Raw genomic sequence first — 19,697 nt, forward strand, 5'->3', positions numbered from 1 at the left:
CGCCGTGGCCCGGCGGCAACTAGGCGCAATCTTCAAGCAGCGTCACAGTCTCCTCGGCGACAGTAAGGGGTAGGCTCCCTTTTAATTAATTATTTAAATGGCGGACAGCGCGCCAAAACGAGGGTAGGCTCCTCCAGCTCGATTCCCCTCACAGTTCCTTCAGGCCACACGGCGCTATTCTCCTCAGCAAACAGCGCTATTCACAGCGCACCGCTCCTCCCTCTGCCCACAGCTCTTAGCTCCTTTCTCAGGCCACGCAGCAGGGGCAGGAATTTAGCACTTCTCCAGCGCTTCCAAATTATAGCGCTTCACAAGCTGCAACAGTCTTTGGACTCAGCGCTTCGGGGCGATGCAGCAGTTCATGCCAGTCATCCGTTCACAGTCCCTCGGGGGCACAATCCTCCCCGGGCAGCTCCTCACGACCCAGCACTTCCAAAGGGGCCACAGCTTCACAAGAGGGGGTAGGCAGTCCCACTCTTCACCTCCTGGGCAGTTCTTCCACGCAGCGCTGGCGCAGTTCCAGGTCCAAACAGCGTCAGCGACCTGGGTAGGGGCCCTCCTTTGTCAGGGGCCCAGGGGACAGCAGAGGGGGGGGTTTAGGGATGCAGGGCCCAGCTCACTGGCCCATGTGGCGGTAGCACATCGCAGCAGGTCCGCTCTCTTTCTTGTCCCAGCTCTGACTGACTCTCTGGTGGCACATCCCCCTTACTTATACCCTCCTCCCAGGCAGTGCCAGAACCTTCTAGAATGTTGGCAAAGCTGGCCTAAACTGGCTCAAGGGAAGGGGTTGAGCACCCTGGGTGCCAGGCTTTCCCTCCAAAAGCTAGGGGTGGCTGGGTAATAACAACTAGACCGCTAACCTATGGCAGTCAGGTGGCAAAAACCCATGGGCATGGCATCCATTTTAAATACAGAATATTTTAGTAAGGTGCATTTCTAAAATGGGGAAAATTTACAAGTGCTCACACCATTACATGACATTACACTTTTTAAAACAGGGCAACTCTTACCACACATGGCCTATACAGGTTTATTACCATGGGGGACACATCCTAGACAAGGGGGTCAAAAGCAAAAATGTTTGGGGGAAAGGCCAAGTCCAACACCTACAAATTGTTTTAATCCCTTAAATACAATGTGGGGAATCCTATTAGTAATTCATGGTACTGTTACTTATTTTTGTGACTCTCCAAAAAGTCGTAGGTATGAGCACTGAACACCAATAATAATTCATTCCACATAATGAGTAGGTGAATATGGAAGTCTCTGATTTTTCTGAGACAAAATAACCTGAAACTGAGTTTATGGAACGAGAATACATATCCACAAATCATAAATCATAAAGCAGCAGCTCAGAGGATGACAATGTATTTGAAAGGCCACATGTAGAAAAAGATAAAACATGAGATTTGACAGATGGAACCTTTTCTCAGGGTTGGACTGCACTGTAGGAGCAGTAGTGAAACAGTGGATAAAGACTGACCACACCACAGCATTGAGATGTAAATAGGTAAGACAAAGGAAATAGTCTGGGACAGTTTTTATTGTGTACCAAAACCAATGCACAAGCCAAAGGTCTCTATGTGCTCTGAATTGTGTGCATCAGCAAAGACAAGAAGGTCCATACAGTGAAGAATTTAACAAAGGAACCAAGGGAACCAGGTCCTTGTCTGTGATAGATGATGGTCAAACTGTGTCTCTACCTGTCTCTTTGTGTGATAAGCATCAGTGCCTCAGTGCCAAACATGATATCTTTAAGATTTGCACAAATGCATTTCAACAGGCTGAGTATGCTAACCTGTTTAATTGATGTGTCCTCAGTTTCTTGATCCGGCCTCTGGATGGCAATATCAGGAGGTTGTGGCTGGACGAAACAAAAAAGAAATACCCTTAACATTTACAACAAGACTCAATTAGGTGTGCTCCTTATATCCACTTTACTTTCACAAAACCATCAAAATTGATCTGTGATGAATACTGGTTGTCTGATGCCCTTGACCTTTTTTCATTGGTGACAGAGAAATGAGTGAAGGCCAAACAATAATTTTAAGAAATGGAGGTATGTCAATACCAATGCAAAAATGTAATTCCACTGATGGGAAATGGATAACTGTATGAGAACTCCAAGACTGGTCTTGGTATACAATCATTTTTGAAAATAGCAGAAGTCATGGAAAGCTCATGACAACCTGGAAAAAGTGTACAATACTATTATATACCAACTGGGGATAAATCGCAAAAGTGGTAAATCAGGGGTTACGTGAAGGGGGGAAGTATGGTATATAGAGGTAAAGGAGTTAAGAGTAAAGGGGAGTTAGTGGGATGAAAATATGCATGAATGACAGTGAATGACCTTTAGAGTGGCAATATGTAACAAGGTGAACAGCCATGCAATTGTACTCAGTTTTTAATAAATCCTCTCTGAGCCAGTTAATCTACACTGACCTGGGAACAATGTTAGATTTTAGTATAAAAACAGTATAAATATTAGAGAAGTAACTGCTTACTATGCCCCTCATGGCCTTTTTCCTATCCACTACAGTTGGAGGCCGACTTTAATGGTAAAAGAGACAGTCAGAAAGAGTTCTCCATGAAAGACAAACTATGGTAATTATTGAAAGTTTTCTCAGGTGCATTTTTAGTCTCTCTGACCAAATCAAGTGCAGTGCTGTCCTGATGTCCACAAGGGCAGACCCATATAAAAGCAGTGTTGGACATGCTGTAAGGGTATTATACTACATTTGTGAACCAATAATACAGCATTACATATTATGGAAGATAATCATTTTATCACCAACAACAGTTAATGCTAATTCTACATTGTTTCTGAAAATTAATTTTTATTATCTTGTTTAGGTCAAGCAGAAAGCATAGTATAGTTCTGCCGCTCATGTCGACGCCCTTACCAAAGCTATCAAGTGCAATTAAAAAAAGTTCTATTTGCACCCTCCTACATCTCTAACAATCATCATCAGTTGGCATTGTAGAATGTTTGATGATAAGGGTTTTTAGATTTTTAGATATATTATGCCGTAATTCACCGGGTTGCCATTTAGGTTACTCAAACTGAAATCCCTCATGTCTTGTACATGTTTACATGGAACGTTCGTACTTTGAAATGTCAGCAAAACTTGTGGGAATTCTCTTTCTGCATGGAACTCCCTATTCTGAGCTATGACTGTGTTAATATCTGAATTTGTGGTACTGTCACTCATTTCATATGAATCCCAAAGCAAATTTAAAAATTTGTGGTATGAATAGTAAACACCACTATTAACTCATTCCCTTTAATGAATGCTCGCAAATATACTAGGCCTGAGGTTTCACTGTGGGAAAATAGCAGGGATGGCTTACCTGTAAGTGCGGGTACAGCCCGCAGTGCCACGGGACAGTTGACTCGATCCACGTCCCCTGTGTTGAGGCAGGCGTCTGTCCCTAATCACACAGTGGTCCCCACACCTTGCAGCGAGTCAGCATGCCTCAGCAGCCCCTATGCACCACAGCTGCAGCCACAAGACTGCGGTAGCCACAGCAGCACCCAAACCAGGACGGGCAGCCTCTCCCCTTGCTCTGCCACTCCAACCCCCATGACAGACGCCCAAGATCTCACTGCTGCTAGGCCTAATCACGTTCCAGGTAGTAGGCTTGTAGCATGCAGGATATCGCATAGAGGCAGCTCCTTTGGCCCGAATGGTTATTGCAGGCCTGCCCCAGCCACACTCCACAGCACATAGCTCTGGTTTCCAGCTGTCCAGGCATGCCTACTCATCACCTTCCAGCACCCTGTGAAGGGTGGTATTCAGTCCCCGTCGCCTAGCGTCAGGTAGGTGATTGAGGCAGGTCAGCGGACGACCTCCCCAGTGGAACACACCTGACTAGGCTGCAGGTTTGCAGGACAATGATTGAGTTCTGCCCGAAGGAAGTATAATCTCCAAAATGGGTTCTGTGGTACCACACTGAACGCAGGAATGAGAAGAGCGAGTGCTCTTTAGTGGATGTGCCTTTCAGGGTGACCTGAAATTAAACACTTTTAAATGTCAGAGAAAGTTGCAGAAACAGAACCTCTCCACGGAACTCCCCATTCTAAACTATGAATATGTTAATACCTTGGATACCTTGGGTGGGCATTCTGTTACAAATTTGTGGTTGTGCAGGTCAATTTCATGAATTTCTATATGAATTTGAGGAGGCACAGTAAACAAAATGAACAGCACTATAAACTCATTACCCATAATGTACAATTGTAAATATACTATGGCAAAATATTTTAAACTGGGTTTATGCAACAGCAAATACATATTCAAGAATCTCAGATCAATGGCAGGGATGATTTATATATACGAGGAAGCGAATGTGTTTAAAAGGCTGCATCATGGAAAAGACGAAAAAGGACCTTGGAGAGATAGTACTTCATGTCTGAGGAGTGGACTTGACTAAAGGAGCAAAGAAATAAATAATTAATAATGGCTGCCTAAATCAGTGAACAGAGGGGTGAGCATGTGAAGGGATTAGCCGGGAATAGATCATACTAAGTACCGCAGTCTGTGCACAAGACTTTAGTCTTAAATGACTCTGAAATGTGTGCCTCAGCAAAACAAAGATGGTCGTGATTTTGGAAAATTTAACCTTGGAACCAGGCCCTCGTCACTCATTGATAATGGACAAAGGGTATCTAGTCCTCTAAGCATGGTAAGCATGATCAAAATCAGTGCCAAACAGGATATTCTTGAGTTTTTCACTAACATATATCAACAGACTGATTATACTAACCTCTTCAAGTGGTTTTTCCTCAATTGTCTGATCCAGCTTCTGGTCAGCAACATTTGTTGTAGGTACCTGGAAGAAACAAAAAAAGAACTAACATTTACAACAAAATAGAATTATGTGTGGGGTAATTTGGCATTTGGATTTCACAAATCATTGAAGTTTATCTAATGTGGTCACTGGGTTTCTAATGTCTGTTACCTCCTTACATTTGGGATGGAGTCATCAATGCAAGTCAGAAAATAATTTTAAGAAATATAGCTATGGGAACTCCTCCACAAGAAATTCATTTGGGTGACGGGAAATGGAGTATGAGTAGTCTAAAAATTGTAACAGTATATACATTACATAAAATCTGATGGAAGGAATGATTGCAATTAGTCTAACCACTGGCAGTCGCTTGGTGTAGCATTCCAACCCATCATTCTTTTGTCCACCATGCTAATTCAGATTAAACCCAGTGATATGGAAAATAACGATTGACTTAGACTCAGCCCGAGTAATTAACAATAGCTGAAATTAGTTCAAGCGTTCTAGCCATCACTTTTTTATATACTACAGTATATAAATCGTTGTTGAAAATAATAGATTTTTAGAAAAGGACGCGATGATAAAATAGACAAGTGAAGAGATAGAGATTGAGAGATTTGGAATTAAGAGCTAAATCAGTGAGCTTCTTTTTGGTTGCGAAGAGGAAGAAAATGAGCATGAATTACATTGAATCGCTTTTTAACTGGAGATACTTAACAATATGAACAATTCTATCAATTAATTCTACTTTTAGGAAGTCTAAACTGATGTCATTTAGTTTCAAAGAACTGGGAAATGTTTTAGACTGTTATCATAAGAGCAGTATATATTCGAGAATAAAACTACTTACTGTGTCCTTTTTGCCCTCTTCACCATCCACTGCACTAGGAGGCAGACTCTAAAGGCAACAGAAAAATTCAGAAAGAATTGTTATGAATGACTAACTATGAAAATTAATGTACGGATTTCACAAGTGCAATCATAGTCTCTAAAAAACACATGACTGCAGTGGCACCTTTATTTAGATAAGGCCAGATCCACGTAAAAGTAGTGTTAAGTGTGATGAAAGGGGCTAAGACTGCATTCATGACAAAGTAATACATCATTGCAACATGTAAAATCTCATTCTTTTATCAACAACAAAAGCTTGAGCTAATTCCACATTTTTTTTTTTCAAAACCGTTTTTATTAAGAGTTCAAGCAGAATTCGGCACAGCCCTCCACAGTCAGGAGGAGACTGTCAATGATTCACGTGTAAAAGCATGGCAGTGAACCCAGAGTTTCAAAATGACTTACCCCAACAATCCCCCCCCATCCCACCCAGCCCCAAGCAGAAAACTACCCCCCACCCCGGCCCCAACTACCCACCCCTTATCCCACCCTAACCCGGTGCACGTGATCAGCTTAGCAACATGAGAAGTACAGCAATGGCCGTGTGGGCCAACAGTCTAGGGTACAGGATCCACATCAAGAGACTGAACATCGTCAATGTCTATCGGGGGGTCAAGCATCAGGCCCCTGTAGTCCGCCCACCGCTTCCAGATTTTGTAGTGTTTGCGTGGACACCCCCGGGCTTCAAAGACTGGCAGCTCCAGGCCCATAAGAAAGTCCAATCCTGCCTTCCACACACCAAGCGGGGGGGCCCGGTCGCTCTTCCAGGCCTGTGCCAAGTCCCGCTTGGCCACCACCAGACCCAACAGCAGCAGGTGTCGTTTGTAGATGTTACCCCCAACGCCTTCCAGGACATGGAGAAGGCCCAGCCTAGGGGTACGGGGCAGGTCCCAACCCAACACCTCTGACAGGCAGTCCCAAACCCCAGCCCAGAATCTAGTCAGTCTCTCACAGGACCACACGGTATGGAAAAGCGTCCCCCTTTCAGTACCACACCTCAGACACTCCGGGGCGGCTATCAGGCCCGCTCGCCACAGACGCTCCCTAGTATAATACGCCCTGTGAAGGTATTTGAATTGGATAAAACGAAGACGAATGGCTATAGCAGTACCACGGGGAGATTCAAGGGCCTCACGCCAGTCATCTTCATCCAGGGGGCCGACATCATTCTCCCAGGAGGCCTTCAACGTCGACAGGGAAGGGGAAGAGTGTGTGACCAGGGAGCGATATATCTGAGAGACCTTCTTGTCACCCAGGTCCCCCATAAAGAGTTTCGCTTCAATGGGACTAAATTCAGGGAGTTGCTCTAGGCCCACCAGGCTCGGGGCAAGGGCGTGGCGGAACTGGAGGTACCGGAAGAATTGGGACTTGGGCATGTTAAATTCAGAACTAAGGTCCTGAAAGGACTTAAGCGTAGTGCCAGTAAGAACATGACCGAGAGACGAGATCCCGATCGCATCCCAGCCGCCAAACCCCGATAAGGAAGCCAACGCCGGAAGCAAGCCATTACGCCACAGCGGGGTCTCGGCCGTCAGCCTACCCCACCAACCCACACGATGCAAAGCTTGTCGCCAGATCGCGAAGACCACCTGAGTGACTCTCGGCAACAATCTCCTCCGTCTGGCCGAATACAACAAGGTGTGTAGGGAGGCGCCATCCATCAGAGAGTGCTCCAGGGCATAGGCCGGATCACTACGGTCCCCGTACCACCACTCGTTAAGCACCAGGAGGTGGGAGGCTTGATAGTAAGATAGCAGATCAGCGGACGCCAAACCGCCGCAGTAAGTAGAGAGAAAGCACGTGCGCAGCGGGACTCTAGAAGCACCCCCAGCCCACAGAAACCGACCCAGCACCGAGTTAACACTGCGGAACCACCGCGAGTCGATCCGAAATGGATGGTTCTGTAGCTGGTAGAGAAGCCGAGGCAAGGCCACCATCTTGAAGATGGCCGACCGACTATAGATGTTAAGGGGCATACGCGTCCACGTCTTGACGTCCATCTGGACCCGATCCCACACCGGCTGGACATTCCGATCCCACGCCACCGAGGCAGAAGTCGAGAGGAAAACACCCAAATATTTCACGCCATCAGTAGCCACCCAAAGGGACGCAGCCCACGGACAGCAGGCCGAGTCACCCCCCAACAACCACAGGGTCGACTTACGCGGATTAAGAAAGAGCCCCGACGCCTGTCCAAACTCCTGCATCAGCTCAAGGATACGGGGGCCCGTACGCTGCAAATCCGTCATGAAGAAGAGTACGTCATCCGCATACAAAGCTATGCGGTCCGAGTGGTCCGTCCCCCACACAAAGCCTCGATAAATGGCATCTCGGCGCACCCGGGCGGCCAACGGCTCCATAGCCAATGCAAATAGGTACGGGGAGAGGGGGCACCCCTGACGCGTACCCCTGGTCACAGGAAACCGAGCGGAGACCGCTCCAGAGACCCGTACCGACGCCGTGACATCTGTATAAAGCAACCTAACATAGGAGACAAAGACCGGGCCCAAGTTCAGCAGCGGCAAGAGAGCAAAAAGATAGGTCCAGCTGACCGAATCAAATGCACTATCAATATCCGCCAGCAGAAGCGCCGCCTGATCCCCGGAAGACCCGACCGCGTCAATCGCGGCCTGTGCCCGCCGGATGTTGTGTCTCGTCGCTCTGTGCGGCATGAAGCCCGCCTGATCTGGGTGGACAAGGGCCGAGATGTGAAGAAGCAGGCGGTTCGCGAGCGCTTTGGCCAGGAGCTTAGCCTCGAAGTTAATGAGGGATATAGGGCGATAGGACTCATGGCGATCGGGGGGTCTGCCAGGCTTCTGGAACACCACAATTTCTGCGTGACGCCAGTCCGGGGGGAGGCTGCCACGTTCCCTCGCTAGTTCCAGCGCCCGCCTGTAGTGGGGACCGAGCTGCAGATGAAACTTCCTATAGAATTCACTGGGGAACCCACTCGGCCCAGGCGCCTTGCCCGCATTGAGCTGACCCAGTGCGTCGCCCAATTCCTCCGCCGTCAGGGGGAGATCTAAGGCATCGCGCACCTCATCCGAGATAACATGCGGGGGGACTGCCGCAAGGTATCCCCCAATGCCGACCGGGGACATGTCCTCCCGAGAGGCATATTGACGCCCATAATAGTGCGCAAAGCTCGCCGCCAGTACCGCAGGATCCGTTATCGCTACCCCGGCATCATCGACCAACCCCGGCAAAGTGACTGGCTGCAATGACTGCTGACAAAGCCTGTGGAGCATGGTGCAAGACTTATCGCCCCACTGGTACACCCTACTACGCGTAGCCAACCACGCCTGGCGAGCCTCGTCTAATAAGACAGAGGAGTAAGACTGCTGCGCCTGTAGGAGCAGCCGCAGTGTAATATCATCGGCTGCTGCCCTGTGTCTTGCCTCCAGCACCTCCACGTGCGCCGCAGCGGCAACAATGCCACTCCGCCGAGTCCGGCGGGCAGAAGCGCACCAGGCAATATCAACACCCCGCAGGACGGGCTTCATAGCCTCCCAGACCGTCACCGCGTCCACCCTCACCGTAAAATTGTCCTGCCAATAATGGGCAATCGCGCCACGCAAATGCTGGGAGTAGTCTGGACGCTGCAGGTGCCACGTAGACATCCACCATCGAAATGGTTGGCGCGCCTTACAAAGATCAATTTGGACCGCCACGGGGGAGTGGTCAGACAGCCCGCGAGGCCGGATCGCTGCCCCCTTCACTCTGTCGAGGAAAGCCCCCGGCACAAACACACAATCAAGGCGCGAAAGGGAGCCATGCACAGCCGAAACATAAGTGTATTCCCGCCGCCCCGCATGCATGTGTCGCCAAACATCTACCCATCCTAGGCCATCAATCATAGCACTCAACCGTGTAGGGGAGGCCGCAGGTGCAGCCCCCGGTCCCCTCTGCCTGTTCAATGCCATGTCTACCACATCATTCCAATCGCCACCAATCACAGCCAGGGAACGGGGGAGCTCAGTCCACAGGGCAAACAATCGCTCCGCAAGGGCCCATTGCAGCGGGGGAGGGGCATACACACTACCAAACACCACAGGCTCTATACCGATCTTCCCTTGAATAAACACAAATCGGCCCTGAGGATCAAGCCACTGACGCTCATGAGTGTAGGCCAGCCGTCTGTGGACAAGAATGGCCACCCCCCGCGAACCCCTAGTAAACCCGGCATGGAACACCTGGTGGAAGCCAAACCGCTGCAGACTCAGTGCCTTAGTGCCCAACATGTGTGTTTCCTGAAGGAGGAGTACATCCGCAAGATCCCTTTTTGCCGAGCGAAGCACAGCCCCCCGCTTAATCTTGTCCAGGAGCCCCCGAACATTCCAGCTCAGAATGCGCATGGAAGCGCCAGGAGACGCTAGACTTGGAACATCAGCCATTATCATGGATAGGGAAACCCCGCGCTCCCCCGCACCCGACCCAGACCTCCCACACCCCAATTGCAAAGATCACAAAGAACACGTGCACCCCACATAACACAACCCCAAACCCCACACCCCAGCTCCCCCCTCCCCCACACCTATACCTCAAAAAACAATGAAGCATCTGTCGCGGCATACGGTACTCCAGGCCCAAAACATAGTGCCGAAAGTCAAGCATGCCAATGGATCCCAACTAGCCCCCCCAACCAACTAGACACACTCCCAAAAGCCACCCCCCAGTCCCAATAGGAGGAGGCAGCCCATATAACGTGCCCCGAACCCCATCAAACACACAGCCAGGCTAAAGGCAGTGCGGTACATAGAAACAGAAGGCCGCAAGGGCCCCACAGCGCCGCCAAAGAACAGGGTAATACTGCACCAGCCAATGTCCGTCCCACCGAGCAAAGTTCAGCCGCCATGGTGTAAGATCACTGATGAAAGGCAGTCAGTAGGTGGCCAGCCAACGACGATCAGACGTCCTTGTCAGATGTGTCCGTAGCATGTTGCGTGTCCCCTAGAAGGGGGTCCCGGGACAGGGACCGTCGTCGCGAGCGGGACTTGCGATGTCGTTTTCCTTTGCCCAGCTGATCCCCCCGATCCTGAGATGAGCTGCGTGAGGAGCCGGAGTTCAACCCCGGCTGGGCGTGCGGTCGCAGTCTGACCGCCTCGTCGGTCCACCTGAAGACGGCCTCCGGAGTATCGAAGAAATGGGTCTTAGAGTTGAAGATCACCCGGAGGCGGGCCGGGTAGAGCAGCGAGTATTGAATTTTCAGGCCGCGCAGCTTGGCCTTGGCCTCCAGGAAGGAATGTCTCTGCTGCTGGACCAGTCTGGTATAGTCCGGGAATATCATGATTTTATGATTATCGTAGAGCAGAGTGTCTTTAAGCCGTGCCTCGCGGAGAATGACGTCCCTATCATGGAAATTGAGGATCCGGGCGATGATCGGGCGAGGTCGCTCCCCGGTCGGCGGCCTCTGCGTTAAGGCGCGGTGTGCACGCTCCACCACGAAGCAGCGCGACAGGGCGTCCGGGGGCAGCCAGCTCTCCAGCCACTGGGATAAGAAAGTGTCCATATGCCCCTTCTCACAGTCCTCCGGGAAGCCAATAAAGCGCAGGTTGTTCCGTTGCGCCCGTCCTTCTGCATCCTCCACACGAAGCGCTAGGCCACGTTGAGTCTGTTCCAGGTCAGCAACCCTCTTCTTGAGAGCGCCCACGTCTCCCTCCACCGTCGTGACCATGGTCTCCGTTTCGGTGATGCGGGCGACCGCGTTGCGAAGGTCCTGACGCAACAGCATCACATCGGCACCCACCGCGCCAATTTTAGCGTCCAACATGTTGCGGGACTGCGTAATGTCCGGTCCAGCATTCTGGCCTCCTCCGGCACCCCCTCCAGGGCCAGTGAATTTGTCGATAGGTCCCGTTTTAGCGGCGGCCGCGCCTCCTCCACCTCTGGTCATGGCGGCAGCAGAGACGGCCGGGCAACACGCACCTGCAAGAGGGTCACCCCTCGTGAATGTCCACCACTCAGGCCCCCGGTCAGGACTTTTGGGGCTCCTATGCTCCTGCACCTCCGGTCCAAGGTTCAGCGTCGGTGACTCCGGGCAGAGGCCACCAAACTCGAGGCCCCGGCTCCGCCCTCCTCGCGCCCAAGGTTCGCACCGCCACCACACTGTCCCCGGTGGTCACAGGGGGGACCCGGCTGCTCCAGGTATCACAAGGCCCACCCGCAGGGCCGCCTCACTGCAGCCCCCAGCTATGTCGGCAGGTCCGCACGCTCCACGGAGCTCCTCCTCTCCCGGCCGGCACTCCGGCTCCCAGGCCACTGCTCCACGGACACTGCAACTTGGGTCGCCGCCGGCCGGCGGAGCCAGGCGGGGCTCCTCCAAACTCGAGGCCCCTGCTTCAGCCAGGCGAGGTAGGCCGCCGTACGTCGCCCGTGGCTCTGCGGCTCCCCGTGGCACCAGTCCCAGCCACCACCACTGCAGGGGCACCCAGGGATCACCCCAGCGCCTCGAGAACACCAGGCAGCCCGAGGATCAGGCAGACAGGAGGGCTCCGCGGGCCGCGCTCGGGCCCACCGGCTCGGGGACGCCAAAATCGAGGCCCCGGCGCCGACGCCCGGGTCTAGGCCGCTTTCCGCTCTGGCCGGTCCCGACACTCTGGGTGACCCGGGAGCGCCGCTCTCAGGATCAGATGGCTCCCAGCAATATCCGCCACCGTCACCTCGCTCGTGGCACAGAAGTCAGGGTCCGAGGGCCAGGATAACAGTAAGGATAATCACCGGGCTAGCGGGAGCTCTAGAGAGCCACGTCCGCCATCAGCGCCCGCTAAGCCACGCCCCCAATTCCACATTTTTTTGAATGGATTTGTATTATCATTTTGTGTCCAAACAGTAATCATTACACACTTTGATCATTCATTTAGTTACCTTAAAATGTTCCAGTAGAATACACTCATGTCTTGTACATTTTTATGTTGACACACTACTCATGCAAATGTCATAAAAACCTGTGGAAACACTATATCTGTTTTGTGCACACCAGTCTAACCTACTGTAAGAAATGGGGTTACCAAATCTCCAGGGGGTAGCACGGAACCAAGCAGGCCGGCCAAACTTCGGAGGACATGTGAAGCACTCACGCAGTACCCACAGACGACCCACCAGGCACAACACAAAAGAGGCAGGACGCCAGTTTGAGTTGGAAAATTAGTAAGTAGTTTAGTATATCTCCAACCTGCAAGGCAAAAATGCATCAACAGTGGTATCACAACACGGCGCCAACTGGCACCAGAGCCAAGTGTATCAGGGGGGATTATTTACATGGGAAGTAAGGGCTGAGTCTGTAAGTCCATGGCTGAAATAAAGAAGGTGATTACATTTTTCATTAAACCTGGGGTCACTATGGCGGGGCTAACTCAGGCTCTCATCCTTAGCGGTAGACTGTAACTACAAAGTACAACTTTAGCATCAGGACACCCCATGCAGTATAACTCCAGCCCGACCTCTGTAAAGGAAAACTTCATGGCATCACAGCAAATCCCAACAGACAGGAGCACCTGTAATAAATCAGCAATGCTTGCTCATTAACATGGGATATAACCAGGGGCCTGGAATGACACGTCAGGCCAGCACAGGGGCAGGACACCTGCAGTAAAAGGGCACATCAACATTAGATATCGGTCTCATCACCTTAGGCCAGGGATATGACCATCTCATCAGAGTAATAGGCACCTTGTATGCAATGGAACCTTAGGCATACACATTACGCTGTGACATTAGGCATTTAACCATAAGCATATCAACACTGGCGCATTATTCCTGAGCAATACCCTGGGCATCCAACACATTGCGCACCTCACCAGTGCGTACATTAGGCTCATTCAGGCAGGTAAATAACATCCGCGGGGCCCACAACCTGATTTGTATAACAGCCTGGAATCACCGTAGGATCACCTAACAGGCGTGAAACATCAATATACATTGGCATCAGTAACGGTAATAACTGGTCACAACCAATCAAACATTTCCTATAACCTGGTCACTGTGCAGGAATAAACATTTCATTAGGGCAACCCTAAATACCTCTTCAGGCGACTAACACTTCCCTAGAGGGGCAGTCAGCCTCAGCAGTATAACGCATGGGGATGCCCACCATTAACAGGGGCATTAACACTAGGCCCTAAGCACACTGGACGCAAAACCATCAGCCTGAACATCAACCCAGCATTAACCTAAGTCCTGGCCCTAGCTCTTGGGGCTTTTAGTGATTCCTTGGGGTACCCCGGGGGCACAGCATTGAATACCAGCCTACACCATTTCGCACTTCAGGCTGTCGTCCAGTTCAGGGTATGTTTACCATCCAAGGTCTCTAATATTCCAAGTCATGGGGGGGGGACACCGACCCTGTGCCCCATTGCCCTCTTCACCCCCTCACACAGTCTGAATAAGGCCCCACTCACCGGGCTACTCCGGGGCTCCTCCCTTTGCGCTAGGCCAGGCACCAACAATGTGCCTCGAGGCCCATCCCTCCTTGTCTTCCAGGCTGGCCCGGGCTCTGCCGTTCCCCACGGGGCTCCCTCGACTCCACGGGGTCCCCGCTACACCCCCTCTTGACTCCGGCTCATTGGGGTCCTCTGGGACTCTCTTTAGATGCGGGGGAGGGACAGGCACGCCCCTGTGCCTCGACGCTCCCTCTCCCTCGGCAGCGGCTCCTCCTCATGGGGCGCGGGCAGGGAAGGCACCAACGCTGTGCCGAGACAGTCCCTGTTAGTCACCCTCCACATGCTTAGGTCGCTCACAATCGGGGCTCCCCCTTGACCATGGGCGGCCCGCACCGGTACCTCCACAACTTCACCCAGGCCCTCCCCTTTCACACGGGGACCCGGGGCTTCCATCGGCCTCCTCCTGCGGGGGCACTCACCGGCGGGGTGGGCACCCGCTCCGGTTCACGGCCACAATCGGGGCTCCCCTCGACCACGGGGGCCCCGCACCGGCGCTTCACCCGGGTCCCCCTCCCTCACGGGGACCCAGGGCTTCGGGTCGGCTCCTCTTCTCTGGCTGCCGGCCGGCAGCCAATCCCTGCGCGGCCATCCAGGGGCACAGCCGCGCAGGCCAATCCGTATGCGGCGGGCTGGGGGCTTGGCAGGTGACGTTACCGGCGCCCCAGCCACGTGATGCTGGCCAGGCCGGCCTCAGGCCTATCACGGCCCTCACTCCACTCCGACGGCCCTCTCCTGGCACCGGGGGCCGCCGCGACGATAACCACCACAGTGGGGGGTCCCTCAAAAATATAAATAATTAATTAAAAGGGAGCCTACCCCTTACTGCCGCTGAGGAGACTGTGGCGCTGCTTGAAGATTGCGCCTAGTTGCCGCCGATCTCACCGCCGTGGCCCGGCGGCAACTAGGCGCAATCTTCAAGCAGCGTCACAGTCTCCTCGGCGGCAGTAAGGGGTAGGCTCCCTTTTAATTAATTATTTATATGGCGGACAGCGCGCCAAAACGAGGGTAGGCTCCTCCAGCTCGATTCCCCTCACAGTTCCTTCAGGCCACATGGCGCTATTCTCCTCAGCAAACAGCGCTATTCACAGCGCACCACTCCTCCCTCTGCCCACAGCTCTCAGCTCCTTTCTCAGGCCACGCAGCGGGGGCAGGAATTTAGCACTTCTCCAGCGCTTCCAAATTATAGCGCTTCACAAGCTGCAACAGTCTTTGGATTCAGCGCTTCGGGGCGATGCAGCAGTTCATGCCAGTCATCCGTTCACAGTCCCTCGGGGGCACAATCTTCCCCAGGCAGCTCCTCACGACCCAGCACTTCCAAAGGGGCCACAGCTTCACAAGAGGGGGTAGGCAGTCCCACTCTTCACCTCCTGGGCACTTCTTCCACGCTGCGCTGGCGCAGTTCCAGGTCCAAACAGCGTCAGCGACCTGGGTAGGGGCCCTCCTTTGTCAGGGGCCCAGGGGACAGCAGAGGGGGGGGGGGTTTAGGGATGCAGGGCCCAGCTCGTAGGCCCATGTGGCGATAGCACCTCGCAGCAGGTCCCCTCTCTTTCTTGTCCCAGCTCTGACTGACTCTCTGGTGGCACATCCCCCTTACTTATACCCTCCTCCCAGGCAGTGCCAGAACCTTCTAGAATGTTGGCAAAGCTGGCCTAAACTGGCTCAAGGGAAGGGGTTGAGCACCCTGGGTGCCAGGCTTTCCCTCCAAAAGCTAGGGGTGGCTGGGTAATAACAACTAGACCGCTGACCTATGGCAGTCAGGTGGCAAAAACCCATGGCCATGGCATCCATTTTAAATACAGAACATTTTAGTCAGGTGCATTTCTAAAATGGGGAAAATTTACAAGTGCTCACACCATTACATGACATTACACTTTTTAAAACAGGGCAACTCTTACCACACATGGCCTATACAGGTTTATTACCATGGGGGAGACATCCTAGACAAGGGGGTCAAAAGCAAAAGAAATTGGGGGAAAGGCCAAGTCCAACACCTACAAATTGTGTTAATACCTTAAATACAATGTGGGGAATCCTATTAGTAATTCATGGTACAGTTACTTATTTTTGTGACTCTCCAAAAAGTCATAGGTATGAGCACTGAACACCAATAATAATTCATTCCACATAATGAGTAGGTGAATATGGAAGTCTCTGGTTTTTCTGAGACAAAATAACCTGAAACTGAGTTTATGGAACGAGAATACATATCCACAAATCATAAATCATAAAGCAGCAGCTCAGAGGATGACAATGTATTTGAAAGGCCACATGTAGAAAAAGATAAAACATGAGATTTGACAGATGGAACCTTTTCTCAGGGTTGGACTGCACTGTAGGAGCAGTAGTGAAACAGAGGATAAAGACTGACCACACCACAGCATTGAGATGTAAATAGGTAAGACAGTTTTTATTGTGTACCAAAACCAACGCACAAGCCAAAGGTCTCTATGTGCTTTGAATTGTGTGCATCAGCAAAGCCAAGAATGTCCATACAATGAAGAAATTAACAAAGGAACCAAGGGAACCAGGTCCTTGTCTGTGGTAGATGTTGGTCAAAATGTGTCTCTACCTCTCTCTTTGTGTGATAAGCATCAGTGCCTCAGTGCCGAACATGATATCTTTAAGATTTGCACAAATGCATTTCAGCAGGCTGAGTATGCTAACCTGTTTAATTGATGTGTCCTCAGTTTCTTGATCCGGCCTCTGGATGGCAATATCAGGAGGTGGTGGCTGGAGGAAACAAAAAAGAAATACCCTTAACATTTACAAATAGACTCAATTAGGTGTGCTCCTTATATCCACTTTACTTTCACAAATCCATCAAAATTGATTTGTGATGAATACTGGTTGTCTGATGCCCTTGACCTTTTTTCATTGGTGACAGAGACATGAGTGAAGGCCAAACAATAATTTTAAGAAATGGAGGTATATCAATACCATTGCAAAAATGTAATTCCACTGATGGAAAATGGATAACTGTATGAGAACTCCAAGACTTGTCTTGGTATACAATCATTTTTGAAAATAGCAGATGTCATGGAAAGCTCATGACAACCTGGAAAAAGTATACAATACTATTATATACCAACTGGGGATAAAGCGCAAAAGTGGTGAATCAGGGGTTACGTGAAGGGGTGAAGTATGGTATATCGAGGTAAAAGAGTTAAGAGTAAAGGGGAGTTAGGGGGATGAAAATATGCATGAATGACAGTGAATGGCCTTTAGAGTGGCAATATGTAACAAGGTGAACAGCCATGCAATTGTACTCAGTTTTAATAAATCCTCTCTGAGCCACTGAATCTACACTGAACTGGGAACAATGTTAGATTTTAGTATAAAAACAGTATAAATATTAGAGAAGTAACTGCTTACTATACCCCTCATGGCCATTTCCCTATCCACTACAGTTGGAGGCTGACTTTAATGGTAAAAGAGACAGTCAGAAAGAGTTCTCCATGAAAGACAAACTATGGTAATTATTGAAAGTTTTCTCAGGTGCATTTTTAGTCTCTCTGACCAAATCAAGTGCAGTGGTGTCCTTATGTCCACAAGGGCAGACCCATATAAAAGCAGTGTTGGACATGCTGTAAGGGTATTATACTACATTTGTGAACCAATAATACAGCATTACATAATATGGAAGATAATAATTTTATCACCAACAACAGTTAATGCTAATTCTACATTGTTTCTGAAAATTCATTTTTATTATCTTGTTTAGGTCAAGCAGAAGTCATAGTATAGTTCTGCCGCTCATGTCGACACCCTTACCAAAGCTATCAAGTGCAATTAAAATAAGTTCTATTTGCACCCTCCTACATCTCTAACAATCATCATCAGTTGGCATTGTAGAATGTTTGATGATAAGGGTTTTTAGATATATTATGCCGTAATTCACCGGGTGGCCCATTTAGGTTACTCAAACTGAAATCTCTCATGTCTTGAACATGTTTACATAGAACGTTCGGACTTTGAAATGTCAGCAAAACTTGTGGGAATTCTCTTTCTGCATGAAACTCCCCATTCTGAGCTATGACTGTGTTAATATCTGAATTTGTAGTACTGTCACTCATTTCATATGAATTCCCAAGCGAATTTAAAAATTCATGGTATGAATAGTAAACACCACTATTAACTCATTCCCTTTAATGAGTGCTCATAAATATACTAGCCTCAGGTTTCACTGTGGCAAAATAGCAGGGATGGCTCACCTGTAAGCGCGGGTACAGCCACGGGATAGTTGACTCGATCCAAGTCCCCTGAGTTGAGGCAGGCATCTGTTCCTAATCACACGTGGTCCGCACGCCTTGCAGCGAGTCAGCATGCCTCAGCAGCCCCTGTGCACCACAGCTGCAGCCACAAGACTGCGGTAGCCACAGCAGCACCCAAAGGAGGACGGGTAGCCTCTCCCATTGCTCTGCCACTCCAACCCCCATGACAGGCGCCCAAGATCTCACTGCTGCTAGGCCTAATCAGGTCCCAGGTAGTAGGCTTGTAGCCAGCAGGATATCGCATAGAGGCAGCTCTGGTGGCCCGAATCGTTATTGCAGGCCTGCCCCAGCCACATTAAACAGCACACAGCTCTGGTTTCCAGCTGTCCAGGCATGCCTACCCACCACCTTCCAGCACCCTGTGAAGGGTGGTGTTCAGTCCCCGTCGCCTAGCGTCAGGTAGGTGATTGAGGCAGGTCAGCGGACAACCTCCCCAGTGGAACACACCTGACTAGGCTGCAGGTTCGCAGGACAATGACTGAGTTCTGCAGGAAGGAAGTATAATCTCCAAAATGGGTTCTGTGGTACCACACTGGACGCAGGAATGAGAAGAGCGAGTGCTCTTTAGTGGATGTGCCTTTCAGGGTGACCTGAAATTAAACACTTTTAAATGTCAGAGAAAGTTGCAGAAACAGAACCTCTCCACGGAACTCCCCATTCTAAACTATGAATATGTTAATACCTTGGATACCTTGGGTGGGCATTCTGTTACAAATTTGTGGTTGTGCAGGTCAATTTCATGAATTTCTATATGAATTTGAGGAGGCACAGTAAACAAAATGAACAGCACTATAAACACATTACCCATAATGTACTATTGTAAATATACTATGGCAAAATATTTTAAACTGGGTTTATGCAACAGCAAATACATATTCAAGAATCACAGATCAATGGCAGGGATGATTTATATATTCAAGAAGCGAATGTGTTTAAAAGGCTGCATCATGGAAAAAACAAAAAAGGACCTTGGAGAGTTGGTACTTCAAGTCTGAGGAGTGGACTTGACTAAAGGAGCAAATAATTAAATAATTAATAATGGCTGCCTAAATCAGTGAACAGAGGGGGGAGCATGTGAAGGGATTAGCCGGGAACAGATCATACTAAGTACCACAGTCTGTGCACAAGACTTTAGTCTTAAATGACTCTGAAATGTGTGCCTCAGCAAAACAAAGATGGACGTGAGTTTGGAAAATTTAACCTTGGAACCAGGCCCTCGTCTCTCATTGATAATAAACAAAGGGTATCTCTAGTCCTCTAAGCATGGTAAGCATGATCAAAATCGGTACCAAACAGGATATTC

This window comes from Lissotriton helveticus, chromosome 5_1 (genome assembly GCF_964261635.1).
Source record: "Lissotriton helveticus chromosome 5_1, aLisHel1.1, whole genome shotgun sequence".
Lineage (NCBI taxonomy): Eukaryota > Metazoa > Chordata > Amphibia > Caudata > Salamandridae > Lissotriton > Lissotriton helveticus.